The sequence below is a fragment of the Aegilops tauschii genome, chromosome 5 (assembly GCF_002575655.3).
Source record: "Aegilops tauschii subsp. strangulata cultivar AL8/78 chromosome 5, Aet v6.0, whole genome shotgun sequence".
Lineage (NCBI taxonomy): Eukaryota > Viridiplantae > Streptophyta > Magnoliopsida > Poales > Poaceae > Aegilops > Aegilops tauschii.
Genome location: NC_053039.3, coordinates 224469969 through 224483534, shown reverse-complemented (window position 1 = coordinate 224483534; position 13566 = coordinate 224469969). Strand labels below are relative to the sequence as shown.

The window sequence follows — 13566 nt, the reverse complement described above, 5'->3', positions numbered from 1 at the left end:
AGACTGCAGAGCCGGCATCCATTTTATCCGAGGAATGTATTATCTCCTTAACCCGGCGAACCCAATGTGTCGTAGACTCACCCTCCTGCTGCTTGCAGTTAGTCAAATCCACGATTGACATAGACTGCCTACAGGTATCCTTGAAGTTTCGGATGAACCGGGCCTTCAGCTCAGCCCAAGACCCAATGGAATTCGGTGGTAGCCCTTTCAACCAAGTGCGGGCAGTCCCATCTAACATCATGGTGAAGTACTTAGCCATGGCCGCCTCACTGACCTCCAGCAGTTCCATAGCCATCTCGTAACTCTCGATCCAAGCTGCGGGTTGTAAGTCTGCTGTGTAATTAGGCACCTTCCTAGGGCCTTTGATGTCCTTGGGTAGAGGTTCGTTGCGGATAGCTGGCACTAAACAAGGGACACCCCCAGTCCTGGTAGGGATACCCACGTCGACGGAAGCCGTCGGATAAGCTGGGGGGGTCTGGTAAGCCGTCAGCTGGGGCACCTGCTCCGCCTCTCGTCGTGCTCTATCTTGGTCTGCTGCGTGAAAGGCTCCGTTATGAGCCAGGCCATGGCCAGGGGGCGGGTCATGGCGTCGGACGTTACTTGAGCCGGTCGCTGAGACCATGTGCCTGCTGTAGCTCGGGCTCCGGCCTGGGCGAGGGGTAGAGTGGATCCTGTCCCGGCTATAGGAGTACGCCTCTTGCTGCGCCAGTGCTGTCTGAAGGAGTTCCCTGACCCGGCGGGTTTCAATAGCCGTCGGAGAGTCGCCGTCAACCGGGAGAGCCGCCAGCCGTGCCGCCGCGGCGACCATGTTCTCCAGCGGGTTATTATAATGACCCGGGGGTATTGGCACGTACTGAGGCGGGGCTGGGGGCACCTGGGGAGGCCCCATCACTTGTGGCTGAACAGGGGTCCCAGACCCGGGCACTATGACCCCTGGCGGGTTACTAGATCCTGCACCTGGCGTGTTGAAGAGGTTTCGTGGATCGTAAACCAGAGGGAGTCGGGATTGGGCCTTTTGATGCCTCCTTCTCAGGACCTCATTGGACGCGTTTTGATCCATCGTGAGCCGGAAGGACTGCGCTTGAATCAACTGGGTTTGGGCGTCGAGAGCCGCCCTTTCCGCAGCCATCCTGATCCCTTCTGCTGCCAGATCCTCCTTAGCTTTCACTAGATCCAATTTTAACTGTGCCACCTCCGCATCATGCTGAGCTTGATCTGCCGGGTCAACCGTGGCGGTTAACAGAGCCGTCATCTTGTCCGTGAGATCCATTAGTACCTGAGCCGGTTAGGGCACCGGGTTTCCCGCTCCAGCAGCGGGGTTCTGAACAGACTGTGCACCGGCCATAAAGACCCCAACCTGACTTGGCGGCTCAAACGGGTCCGGAATACTGTCACCATCGGAACAACCCATGAGCCTGCCATCTTGAAGTTGATACAACGAGTTTGACTCGTCGGTGGACGACTCACCGTCAGAGCCGGTCGCCGCCTCATCACCAGATCCAGATCGATCAGAGGGCCCTCCATGGATACATCCCACAAAAGCATGCCTTAAGGCAGGCCGGGCCCGGGCGGGTCGTGCACGCTGAGCCGTCTCGACAAGATCGGCGCAGAGACCCGGCTCAGGGCCCGGCTCACCAATCTTGCCAATGAAAACATGAATTCCGCCGAAGGGGACCCGGTACCCGTACTCAATTGAGCCGGCATCGGGGCCCCAGTTTGCATCGTCGATGTAGAGCTTGCCGCGACGACTCTTGGTCATCCGGCCCACAGCGTATCCCTTGAGCCCTTCGAAGCCGCCCTTCAAGAACTCAAATCCACCGTGCGCTGGCCCCACGGTGGGCGCCAACTGTCGTGGAATTGTCACGGCAGATGTCCTCGAGCTAGGACTTAGTCGTGGAGCCATCGCAGCTAGGAAGCTTGAAGGGGTTAATGCGGGACAAGGAACACGAGGGTTTATACTGGTTCGGCCCCTTACGGTGAAGGTAAAAGCCTATGTCCAGTTTGAGGTGGTATTGATTAAGGTTACGATCACCAGGGAGCTAAACTGCTATGCCCGGCTCTCGATGAGATTGTTCTCGCCCCCAAACCGCTGCCGGGTCGTCCCTTTATATAGGGAGGCTGACGCCCAGCAGTTCTCAGAGTCCCGGCCGGCTCATAAGAGTGTCCGGCTCGGACTCTCGACTACTCTTGCCTTACACTACAAGTTCTACCATAATAATGATTGTAACTACGGGCCTTAAGCCATATCCGGGTCCTAAGCCCGTCTTTGGCCCACCGTCTTTAAGCTCGGCGCCGGGCTTCTGGCAATGACCATATGAGTAACCCGGCCCCTCCTGGCGGGTGACTCTTACTGAGGTATCATTCTGCTGTCCTCTTACTTACTGCATAGTTACCTTTACCATGCTAGCCCCCAAGTCGACGACTTATGATTGAATATGTTGTAGACTTAGGTTCCGGCTTACTCAATTGAACCGGCGGTTTGTAGATAGATACGTTCAATATGCATTCTATATCCTCAACAGGTACCATTGTCAGTTATAATGCTGTGTGGAAAGCCAAAACGAAAGATCACCTTTTTCATAAACTGAACTGCCGTGGCTGCATCACACTTGCTAACTGGCTCCGCTTCAACCCACTTGGTAAATTTGTCAACTGCCACCAAGAGGTGGGTCTTCTTATCCTTGGACCTTTTAAAAGGCCCAACCATATCAAGCCCCCAGACCGCAAAGGGCCAGGTAATTGGGATCATCCTCAGCTCCTGAGCCGGCACATGAGCCCGTCGCGAGAACCTTTGGCAACCATCACATTTACTGACCAAGTCCTCCGCATCAGCATGAGCCGTCAGCCAATAGAAACCATGACGAAAAGCCTTGGCCACAAGAGATTTTGAGCCGGCGTGATGGCCACAATCCCCTTCATGAATCTCACGCAAGATCTCTTGACCTTCCTCGGGGGAGACACAACGCTGGAACGCTCCCGTAACACTGCGGCGATGCAACTCACCATTGATAACAACCATTGACTTAGACCGTCGGGTTATTTGTCTGGCCAAAGTTTCATCCTCGGGCAAATCTCCCCGGGTCATGTAAGCCAGATAGGGCACTGTCCAGTCCGGGATGATGTGGAGAGCCGCCACCAGTCGTGCCTCCGGGTCAGGGAAAGCCAAGTCTTCCTCTGTAGGCAACTTAACAGAAGGGTTATGCAGGACGTCCAGGAAAATATTAGGTGGCACCGGTTTTCGCAGAGAGCCCAGCCGGCTTAAAGCATCAGCCGCCTCGTTCTTCCTGCGATCGATGTGCTCTACTTGGTAACCCTGAAAGTGCCCAGCAATGGCATCAACTTCACGGCGATAAGCCGCCACGAGAGGGTCCTTGGAGTCCCACTTTCCTGATACTTGTTGAGCCACCAAGTCTGAGTCGCCGAAGCACCTTACCCGGCTCAAGCTCATCTCCTTAGCCATCCGAAGACCGTGGAGCAAGGCCTCGTACTCAGCTGCATTGTTGGTGCAAGGAAACATCAATTGTAGCACATAATGGAACTTGTCACCTTTAGGGGAAGCCAATACGACTCCAGCCCCCGAGCCCTCCAATTGCCTGGACCCATCGAAGTGAATAGTCCAATATGTGTTATCCGGCTTTTGTTCGGGCACTTGTAGCTCTGTCCAATCATTGATGAAATCCACCAAGGCCTGAGATTTAACAGCAGTGCGTGGCACGTATTTCAGACCATGAGGTCCGAGCTCTATAGCCCACTTAGCCACTCTCCCTGTGGCCTCTCTGTTTTGAATGATATCACCAAGAAGGGCAGAACTGACCACGGTTATGGGATGACCCTGGAAATAATGCTTAAGCTTCGGGCTTGCCATGAACACACCATAAACAAGCTTCTGCCAATGCGGATACCGCTGCTTGGACTCAATGAGTACTTCGCTGACATAATAAACCGGCCGCTGAACCGGATGCTCCTTACCCTCTTCCTTGCGCTCCACCACCACCTCCACACTGACGGCTCGTGTGTTAGCAGCCACATACAGCAATAAAGGCTCCTTGTCAACCGGAGCAGCAAGGACTGGGGGCTCGGCCAGCTGTCTCTTCAAATCCTCAAAAGCAGTATTAGCTGCATCATTCCAGACAAAGTCATCAGTTTTCTTCATCAACTGATATAATGGCATGGCCTTCTCCCCCAAACGGCTTATAAAACGGCTTAAAGCAGCGATACGACCCGCCAGGCGCTGGACGTCGTTTATACACGCCGGCTTAGCCAGGGAGGTGATGGCCTTGATCTTCTCCGGGTTAGCTTCAATGCCTCTGTTAGAAACCAAGAAACCCAAGAGCTTGCCTGCAGGAACACCAAAAACACACTTGGCCGGGTTAAGCATCATCTTGTAGACCCGGAGATTATCAAAGGTTTCCCTTAGATCATCTATCAAGGTTTCCTCCTTCCTGGATTTAACCACAATATCATCCACATAAGCATGAACATTGCGCCCAATTTGGTTATGAAGACAGTTCTGCACGCAACGCTGATAAGTCGCCTGTGCACTCTTGAGTCCAAAGGGCATAGACACATAGCAGAAGGCTCCAAAGGGAGTGATGAACGCCGTCTTCTCCTGGTCCTTAACTGCCATTTTAATCTGATGATATCCAGAATAAGCATCCAAGAAACTTTGGCGCTCACAACCCGCCGTAGCATCAATGATTTGATCAATACGGGGAAGGGCGAAAGGATCAGCCGGACACGCCTTGTTCAAGTCCGTGTAGTCCACACACATCCGCCAGGTCCCGTTCTTCTTGACTACGAGCACCGGGTTAGCTAACCACTCTGGGTGAAAGACTTCAACAATAAACCCGGCCGCCAAGAGCCGGGCCACCTCTTCACCAATAGCTTTCCGCCTCTCTTCATTAAACCGCCGAAGGAATTGCCTGGCCGGTTTAAATTTCGGATCAACATTGAGAGTGTGCTCAGCGAGTTCTCTAGGTACACCTGGCATGTCAGAAGGTTTCCATGCAAAAATTTCCCTATTCTCACGGATGAACTCGATGAGCGCGCTTTCCTATTTTGGATCCAAATTGGCACTGATGCTAAACTGCTGAGATGAATCACCTGGAACGAAATCAACAAGTTTAGTCTCATCAGCTGACTTAAATTTCATTGCCGGCTCATGCTCCATAGTCGGCTTTTTCAGAGAGGTCATATCTGTTGGGTCAACATTGTCCTTGTAGAATTTTAACTCCTCTGTTGCACAAACAGATTCTGCATAAGCTGCATCGCCTTCCTCACACTCCAAGGCCACCTTCCGGCTGCCATGAACCGTAATGGTCCCATTGAGACCCGGCATCTTGAGCTGTAAATACACGTAACACGCCCGTTCCATGAACTTGGCGCAAGCCGGCCGCCCGAATATGGCATGATACGGGCTTCTTATCTTGACCACCTCAAAGGTCAATTTTTCCACCCTGTAGTTGTGCTCGTCTCCAAAGGCCACTTCCAACTCGATCTTGCCGACTGGATAAGCCGACTTACCAGGTACCACACCATGGAAAATAGTGTTTGACTGGCTGAGGTTCTTATCAATCAATCCCATACGACGGAATGTCTCATAATAGAGGATGTTGATGCTGCTGCCTCCATCCATGAGCACCTTAGTGAACTTATATCCTCCCACCTGAGGAGCCACCACCAAGGCCAAGTGACCCGGGTTATCCACCCGGGGAGGGTGATCCTCCCTGCTCCACACTATAGGCTGCTCAGACCACCGCAAGTAGCGTGGAACCGCCGGCTCAACAGCATTCACAGCCCTCTTATGAAGCTTCTGATCTCGCTTACACAGACTGGTGGTAAACACATGATACTGTCCACCGCTAAGCTGCTTTGGATTGGTCTGATAACCCCCCTGCTGCTGTTGATGAACCTGGCCAGACTGCTGATTAAAGCCCCCTTGACCGTTCTGAGGATTAGAATTTGAGCCGCCGCTCGGGCCATGAAAGCCGCCGGCGCCTGAGCCACCGCTCGGGCCATTGTTGCCGTTGAAGGCGTTGGAATTCTTAAAAGCCTTCATGATTGCACAATCCTTCCATAGATGAGTAGCTGGCCTCTCTCTAGAGCCATGCCTTGGACAGGGCTCATTCAACAGTTGCTCCAGCATCGGGCCTGACCCGCCGGCTCGGGGAGGGGGCCTCCCCTTGCGTCTCTGGCTATTACCCTGTGAGCTGGCGTTTGGCCACAAACTCTAGGCTGCCGTCGGCCTTACGCTTGCCACTTCCTTGGTTCCCCGGGTTATGCTGAGGACCCTTGCCATTGCCGTTCTTCTTTCCCTTCCCTGTCCTTTCGTCTTCTGAAGCGGGGTCCTTGGTACTATCAGAATCGGCGTACTTGACAAGAGCCGCCATCAGCGTACCCATATCATTGCAGTCGCGCTTAAGCCGCCCGAGCTTCATTTTCAGGGGCAGAAAACGACAATTTTGCTCCAACATTAAGACTGCAGAACCGGCATCCATCTTATCCGATGAATGTATGATATCTTTGACCCGGCGAACCCAATGTGTCGTAGACTCACCCTCCTGTTGTTTACAGTTAGTCAAATCCACTATTGACATAGACTGCCTACAGGTGTCTTTGAAGTTTTGTATGAACCGGGCCTTCAGCTCAGCCCAAGACCCGATGGAATTCGGCGGTAGCACTTTCAACCAAGTGCGGGCAGGCCCATCCAGCATCATGGTGAAGTACTTGGCCATCACCGCTTCACTGACCTCCAACAGTTCCATGGCCATCTCGTAACTTTCGATCCAGGCCCCGGGTTGTAAGTCAGCTGTGTAATTAGGCACCTTCCTAGGGCCTTTGAAGTCTTTGGGTAGACGTTCATTGCGGAGAGCTGGCACTAAGCAAGGGACACCTCCAGTCCTCGTAGGGATACCCACGTCGACGGAAGTCGTCGGATAAGCCGGGGGGGTCTGGTAAGCCGTCAACTGACGCACCTGCTCCGCCTCTTGCCGCGCTCTGTCTTGGTCTGCTGCGTGAAAGGCTCCGTTATGAGCCGGGCCATGGCCAGGGGGCGGGTCATGGCGTCGGACATTACTTGAGCCGGTCGCTGAGACCATGTGTCTGCTATAACTCGGGCTCCGGCCTGGACGAGGGGTCGAGTGGATCCTGTCCCGGCTGTTAAGAGTACGCCTCTTGCTGTGCCAGCGCTGTTTGAAGGAGTTCCCTGACCCGGCGGGTTTCAATAGCCGTTGGAGAGTCGCCGTCAATTGGGAGGGCCGCCAGCCGTGCTGCTGCGGCGACCATGTTCTCCAGCGGGTTAGCATAATGACCCGGCGGTATCGGCACATACTGAGGCGGGGCAGGGCTCACCCGGGGAGGCCCCATCACTTGTGGCTGAACAGGGGTCCCAGACCCGGGCACTATGATCCCTGGTGGGTTACTAGACCCTGCACCTGGCGTGTTGAAGAGGTTTCGAGGATCGTAGACCGGAGGGAGTCGAGATTGGGCCTTTTGATGCCTCCTTCTCATGACCTCATTGGACGCGTTCTGATCCATCCTGAGCCGGAAGGACTGCGCCTGAATCAACTGAGTTTGGGCGTCGAGAGCCGCCCTCTCCGCAGCCATCCTGATCCCTTCCGCTGCCAGATCCTCCTTGGCTTTCACTAGATCTAACTTCAACTGCGCCACCTCCGCGTCATGCTGAGCTTGATCCGCCGGGTCAACCGCGGCGGTCAACAGGGCCGTCATCTTGTCCGTGAGATCCATCAGCACCTGAGCCGGCGAGGGCACCGGGTTTCCCGCCCCAGCAGCAGGGTTCTGAACAGGCTGCGCACCGGCCATGAAGGTTCCAACCCGGCTCGGCGGCTCAAACGGGTCCGGAATACTGTCACCATCGGAACAACCCATTAGCCTGCCATCTTGAAGCTGATACAACGAGTTCGACTCATCTGTGGATGATTCGCCGTCAGAGCCGGCGGCCGTCTCATCACCAGATCCAGATCCACCAGAGAGCCCTCCATGGATACATCCCATGAAAGCATGCTTCAAGGCAGGCAGGGCCCGGGCGGGTCGTGCGCGCTGAGCCGTCTCGATGAAATTGGCGCAGAGATCCGACTCAGGGCCCGGCTCACCAATCTTGCCAATGAAAACATGAATTCCGCCGAAGGGGACCCGGTATCCGTACTCAATTGAGCCAGCGTCGGGGCCCCAGCTTGCATCGTTGATGTAGAGCTTGCCGCGACGACTCCTGGTCATCCGGCCCACAGCGTATCCCTTGAGCCCTTCGAAGCTGCCCTTCAAGAACTCAAATCCACCGTGCGCTGGCCCCACGATGGGCGCCAACTGTCGTGGAATTGTCACGGCAGATGTCCTCAAGCTAGGACTTAGTCGTGGAGCCATCGCCGCTAGGAAGCTTGAAGGGGTTAAACGGGACAAGGAACACGAGGGTTTATACTGGTTCGGCCCCTTACGGTGAAGGTAAAAGCCTACGTCCATTTGAGGTGGTATTGATTAGGGTTTCGAGGACCAGGGAGCTTAACTGCTATGACTGGCTCTCGACGAGATCTTTCTTGCCCCTAAACCGCTGCCGGGTCGTCCCTTTATATAGAGAGGTTGACGCCCAGCAGCTTCTGAGAGTCCCGGCCGGCTCATAAGAGTGCCCGGCTCGGACTCTCAACTATTCTTGCCTTACACTACAAGTTCTACCATAATGACGGTTGTAACCACGGGCCTTAAGCCACCTCCGGGTCTTAAGCCCATCTTTGGCCCATCGTCTTCAAGCTTGGCGCCGGGCTTCAGGTGATGATCCTTATGTATAACCCGGCCCCGCCGGGCGGGTGACTCTAAGGGTTATATCCTCAACAGCGAGCGAGATCATCAACTCCAGAGCTACGTTTACCGTCTCCATCTGTTGAGCATGCAACCTTTAAAGTGCCGAGACGTGTCTTGCCTGCCCGCGAAGAAAGCAGGAGCGACTTCTCTCTTTTATTTCGTGCTTTTGTCAAGGCGGAGTCTGAAATGCCCATGCATAAAAACACAATAGTGAGAGTATGTGCAAAGTGTGTGCAGAACTAGTGCACTGTAAAAGTAGCAGATGGCATGTGTCTGCATAATAAATGAAAGGAGACATATGATAGCTCTACAACTTTGCATGGCAAACAAAATTAGATTCTACTCCGTATGATTTTGTAATATATGAGCACAGGGATGGTTGGGAAATGCAGGTACTCCTCTAGCACACCACCACATGTCGTCTTATCAAAATAACAGTCGACTGGAAATAAATAGGTCAGTCCATTTTTTTATGAACTGTCCGATCTATAGGGAACGGGCAAATGGCCTTCGTCTACCTCCCGCCACTCACTGTTGACGATCTTTCTCGAACCGCCAGCGACCACCGGCCCAGACCCCTGCCGCCGCCGCCCCGCCCTCCCCTCGACCTCACACCACCGCCGTGCTTGGCAGTGCCCCTGGCCATCCCTTTAATCTCGGCCGACCTCCAGATTGGGCGCCAGCAGCTCCTAGGACCCACACACCCCTAAGATAAACACCGAGGCGCTGCTTCCCCAGCGTAATAGGTGGACTAGCGCCTGTTACGCCGGGGAATGCTTCCTTTAATTGGGAATCAACTGACCAAGAATTGAAATCCAGGGGCGTGACGGACCTCTAGCTAAGGTGAAATAGTATATGAGGAGAAACCTTGTGCATCACGAGTTACTAGGAACATCTAGGCTTCGTTTGGTTGTGTGACTATCCACCCTAGGGATAGGGATAGCCCATTTTTCTAGGGATGCCATCCGTTTGGTTGACCAGCCAGCAAGGATACGGATAGCCAGATGCCATGGAATATTCGCCCAAAACCTGGTTGAGGAAAGTCGCGAAATTCTCGCGAACAACGGCAGCCACCCACGCACGAGCGCCTCTTTTTCCTGCTTCGGTCACCTCCCAGCGCGCGAACCTGTTTTCGTTTCCTTCTTATCTCACCCCTCACCTGAGACCCGCACTCATAACTCCCTCACCCAATAGAAGAAACAGTGGCGGCGGCGGCGTTGGATCGAGGCGGCGGCGGCGTGATTCGGCTCGGACTCCGGCGCAGCGGAGGTACAGATCCTACTTCTCCTCGTTCCCCTCTCTATCCTCTCTATTCTCTGCCTCTCCCGATTGCTTCGGATGGCCAGGGCGGGCGAGGAGACTCTAGCGCTGGTGGAAACAGAGAGATCCAACCGCCGGGAACACGGGAACAGGCAGATCTGCGTCGGGGGTGGGGGTCATCAATGATGGGATAGATGAGTATATCATACCCGAGGATGAGTGGGTTGCCAATATTAACCATGCTTCATCATCAAGTGGTCAAGCAAGTGAACATACAACAATGGTTAATTTTAGGCAAGGAACCGCTGATAATATGTGGGCAGACCGCCAGAACTACATGCAGCAGAATCATATGTAGTAGCTTGATTTAAACCATTGTAATGTCATGTTCTTCTTTTTTGAAACATTGTACTTGCTGGAATTTATTTGTAATGCCACATTATAGGTTGTATTGAATGTTTTTACCTCCTTTACTTGCTGAAAGTTATTGGTGATGAGAGATTGTGTGTTGAATATAATGTTCTTACCTCTTTTACTTACTAAAATTTATTATAGTCATGACACATCTGTGCATAACCTTATAGGAAATGGAGGCTAAACAAGTTGTATGGACAGCTCCGATGACTTCCTTCATGCTTGAACACCTATGCAAGGTTGTGGGTGATGGAGTTAGAACATCAACTGGCTTCAAGAAATGCCAATTGGCTCGTTGTGCGACTGCTATGAATGAGCATTTTCAGCTCAGTTTGACTCATGCCAACATTGGTAATCACAATAGGACATGGAGGAGGAAATGGGGAACAATACTCAGACTTAGGGGGTTGAGTGGTGCATTATGGGATGATGAGCAGTCTATGATCGTTCTTGATCATGAGCACTACACTAACCATATTAAGGTATCTCTATATGTCAAGTACTAACTCCATCAAGTTGAATGTGTTTCTATGTGCCATATACTTGTTGGAAATAGTTTCTATATGCCATTTAGTTGCTGGAAATTGTTTCTACATGTCAAATATAAGCTTAAATGAATTTGTATATGCCATATGCTTGCTGGAAATAGTGTCTACATGTCATGTACTTGCTGGAATTAATTTTATATGTCAAATACATGCTGGATTTCATTTGTTTATGCTAAATAGTTGCTGGATATAGTTTCTATATGCAATTTACTTGCTGGAATTTGTTTCTACATGTAAAATATAACCTGAAATGAGTTTCTTTATGTCAAATACTTGCTGGATTTCATTTGTTTATGCTAAATAGTTGCTGGATATAGTTTCTATATGCCATTTACTTGCTGGAATTTGTTTGCACATGTAAAATATAATCTGAAATGAGTTTCTTTCTGTCAAATACTTGTTGGATTTCATTTGTTTATGCTAAATACTTGCTGCATGTCTACTTGTTGATGTTGTTTTCTTTTTCTAGGACCACAAAGAGGATGAGCCTTTTCTGAACAAGCCTCTCAAGCACTATAATGAGATGGCTATCATTCATGGCAATACTATGGCCACGGGTCAGTATACGAAAGGCTCAAATGACCCCCTTGGCACCGAGATGAATGACATTTCAGATAATGAGGCTTCCCCACTTGAAGAAGGTAGCAAGTCAAGCAATGGAGGCGATTCAGTGGCTCCTAATCCCAAAAGGGCCAAAACAAAGTCTAGTGTTGATGAGGGGCTGCAATCAACCCTTATGGCAGTGGGTGAAAGGCTTGCTATTGCCATAGAGAGGAGTGTTAGCACCGACAACAGCTCCACGAGCATCTCTACGAACAACTCCATGGTGGGCCTTTGGGAGGGCATGAAAGATATTCCCTTTTTCGGTATTGATTACCTTGCCCATTATTTTGCCTACTTGGTTGAGAATCCGAACATTGCAATGGCGTTTCAACTCTTGGAGAAGGACCAAAAGAGTATTTGGGTTGCTAGGTATGTCAAGAACACCTTCCCTCCAATGGATGATTGAAGATTGAAGGCATGTGTGGTATTTGCATGACCTCTTTTGGTATGACCCAACATTATGGACTTTGGGTTGTATGACTTACTTTTGATGTCAACCAGACTATGAACTATGGGTTGTATAACTTAGAGATGATGTACTATTTCATATCTACATCTCATGCACTACTAGTTTATTATGTATAGTTGCTACTTGTCTAAGATGTTGGACTATGATTATGAAGTTGCACTTTCCTATTTTCGAAATTATTGGTGTTGACATGTTATGTTGGTCTGTGATGTTAAAGTTTACTTCTAAATGTCAAAATCAAAGTTGAGCCCAGATTTGATATTTCTATATTACTGAAATTACATATTGGAGGGGTAATCTCACCACCTCAAACAAAATGGTGAGTGTAATAATCATCCACTCTTTCATCCTCTCAACCAAACACACAAATGGTTATCACTACCCACCTGTATCCTCCCTACCAAACAAAATAATGTGGTTATCCAACTCACCTAATCCCTCACAACCAAACAACAAAAAATGGCTATCCCCAGCCACATGGTTAAGGATATCCTTAGCCAGGTATCTTTGCCCGTGAACCAAACGCCACCCTAGTATCAGGAAGAAGCGGTCAACTAGTGTCTTCTGTGGGATGAATGTCGTGCAAGCAGACACATAAGATTTGCACGAATAAGGGAAGAGGAGTACCATTTCCGGTTGCCAGTGTTGTGTCCTCCAGATGTCGCGGCGATTTTCTTCTCTTTACCAAGGGAACCGATGTTTTGGAGGAGGGTGGAGCCTTGGACGAACCCATGGCCGAATTGTTGACTGTGTTGCGGTGGCCATCTGTCAGCGGAGGGGAAGCAGATCCGAGGCGGCGAAGGACGGCGTAGTGGGAACAACTCTGGTGCGGTGGACGGTGGCGAATTTGGAGTGGCAGCAATGAGGCGCAGGACGGCGTGGTTGAACTGGCTCGGGTACGGCGCACGTTGGCGTCTTGGAGGCAGCTCGGCCTCGACATCAACTACTAGCCATTGAGGGTGTTGCGGTTGCTATTGCGGTGGACGACGACGTCGGGGTATCGGCTCCGGCGTGATGGAGGAGGGCGGCGGCTGATGGGTGGGATTGGGTGGCGGACGGAGGACGCTGGGGTTTTCGCGGCTGGTGGAGAGGTAGTTTTGGCACCCACAAAGTACGAATGGGGAATCAGACGGGGGGGGGTCTAAGGGAGAACCATGTTTCGGTCTGGGACGCGCTTGTTTTTGGGTTTTTTTAATAGATGGGACGCGCTTGTTTGAAATTTGGGAAAAGTACAAACTTTGCCCCCCTCTTAAATTTCGGACCTACTACGGGTCGCGGGTAGGATGGTAATCCCAGGTGTCCCAAATAGTGGGGGGGAGCAATTTTGGCTGAGCACATGTGTGCTTAGGCGGCCATTGTGTATGAATGTTTTTCGGAGCCGGTTGCATGGCGTCTAGATGAAGCTACAAACCTACCCCGGTTTAGACCTTTGGACGTCAGGCTGGTAGGTTTCACGGGCCG

General features: G+C 51.6%; 1 long non-coding RNA gene across 1 annotated transcript; it reads left to right on the top strand.

Moving 5' to 3' along the window:
* Positions 1–9991: 9991 nt before the first annotated feature.
* On the top strand, positions 9992–12281 carry LOC120963916 (uncharacterized). The gene is made up of 3 exons (XR_012183639.1): positions 9992–10080; positions 10656–10967; positions 11503–12281. It is a non-coding gene; the product is annotated as an uncharacterized lncRNA (long non-coding RNA).
* The last annotated feature ends 1285 nt before the right edge of the window (positions 12282–13566 follow it).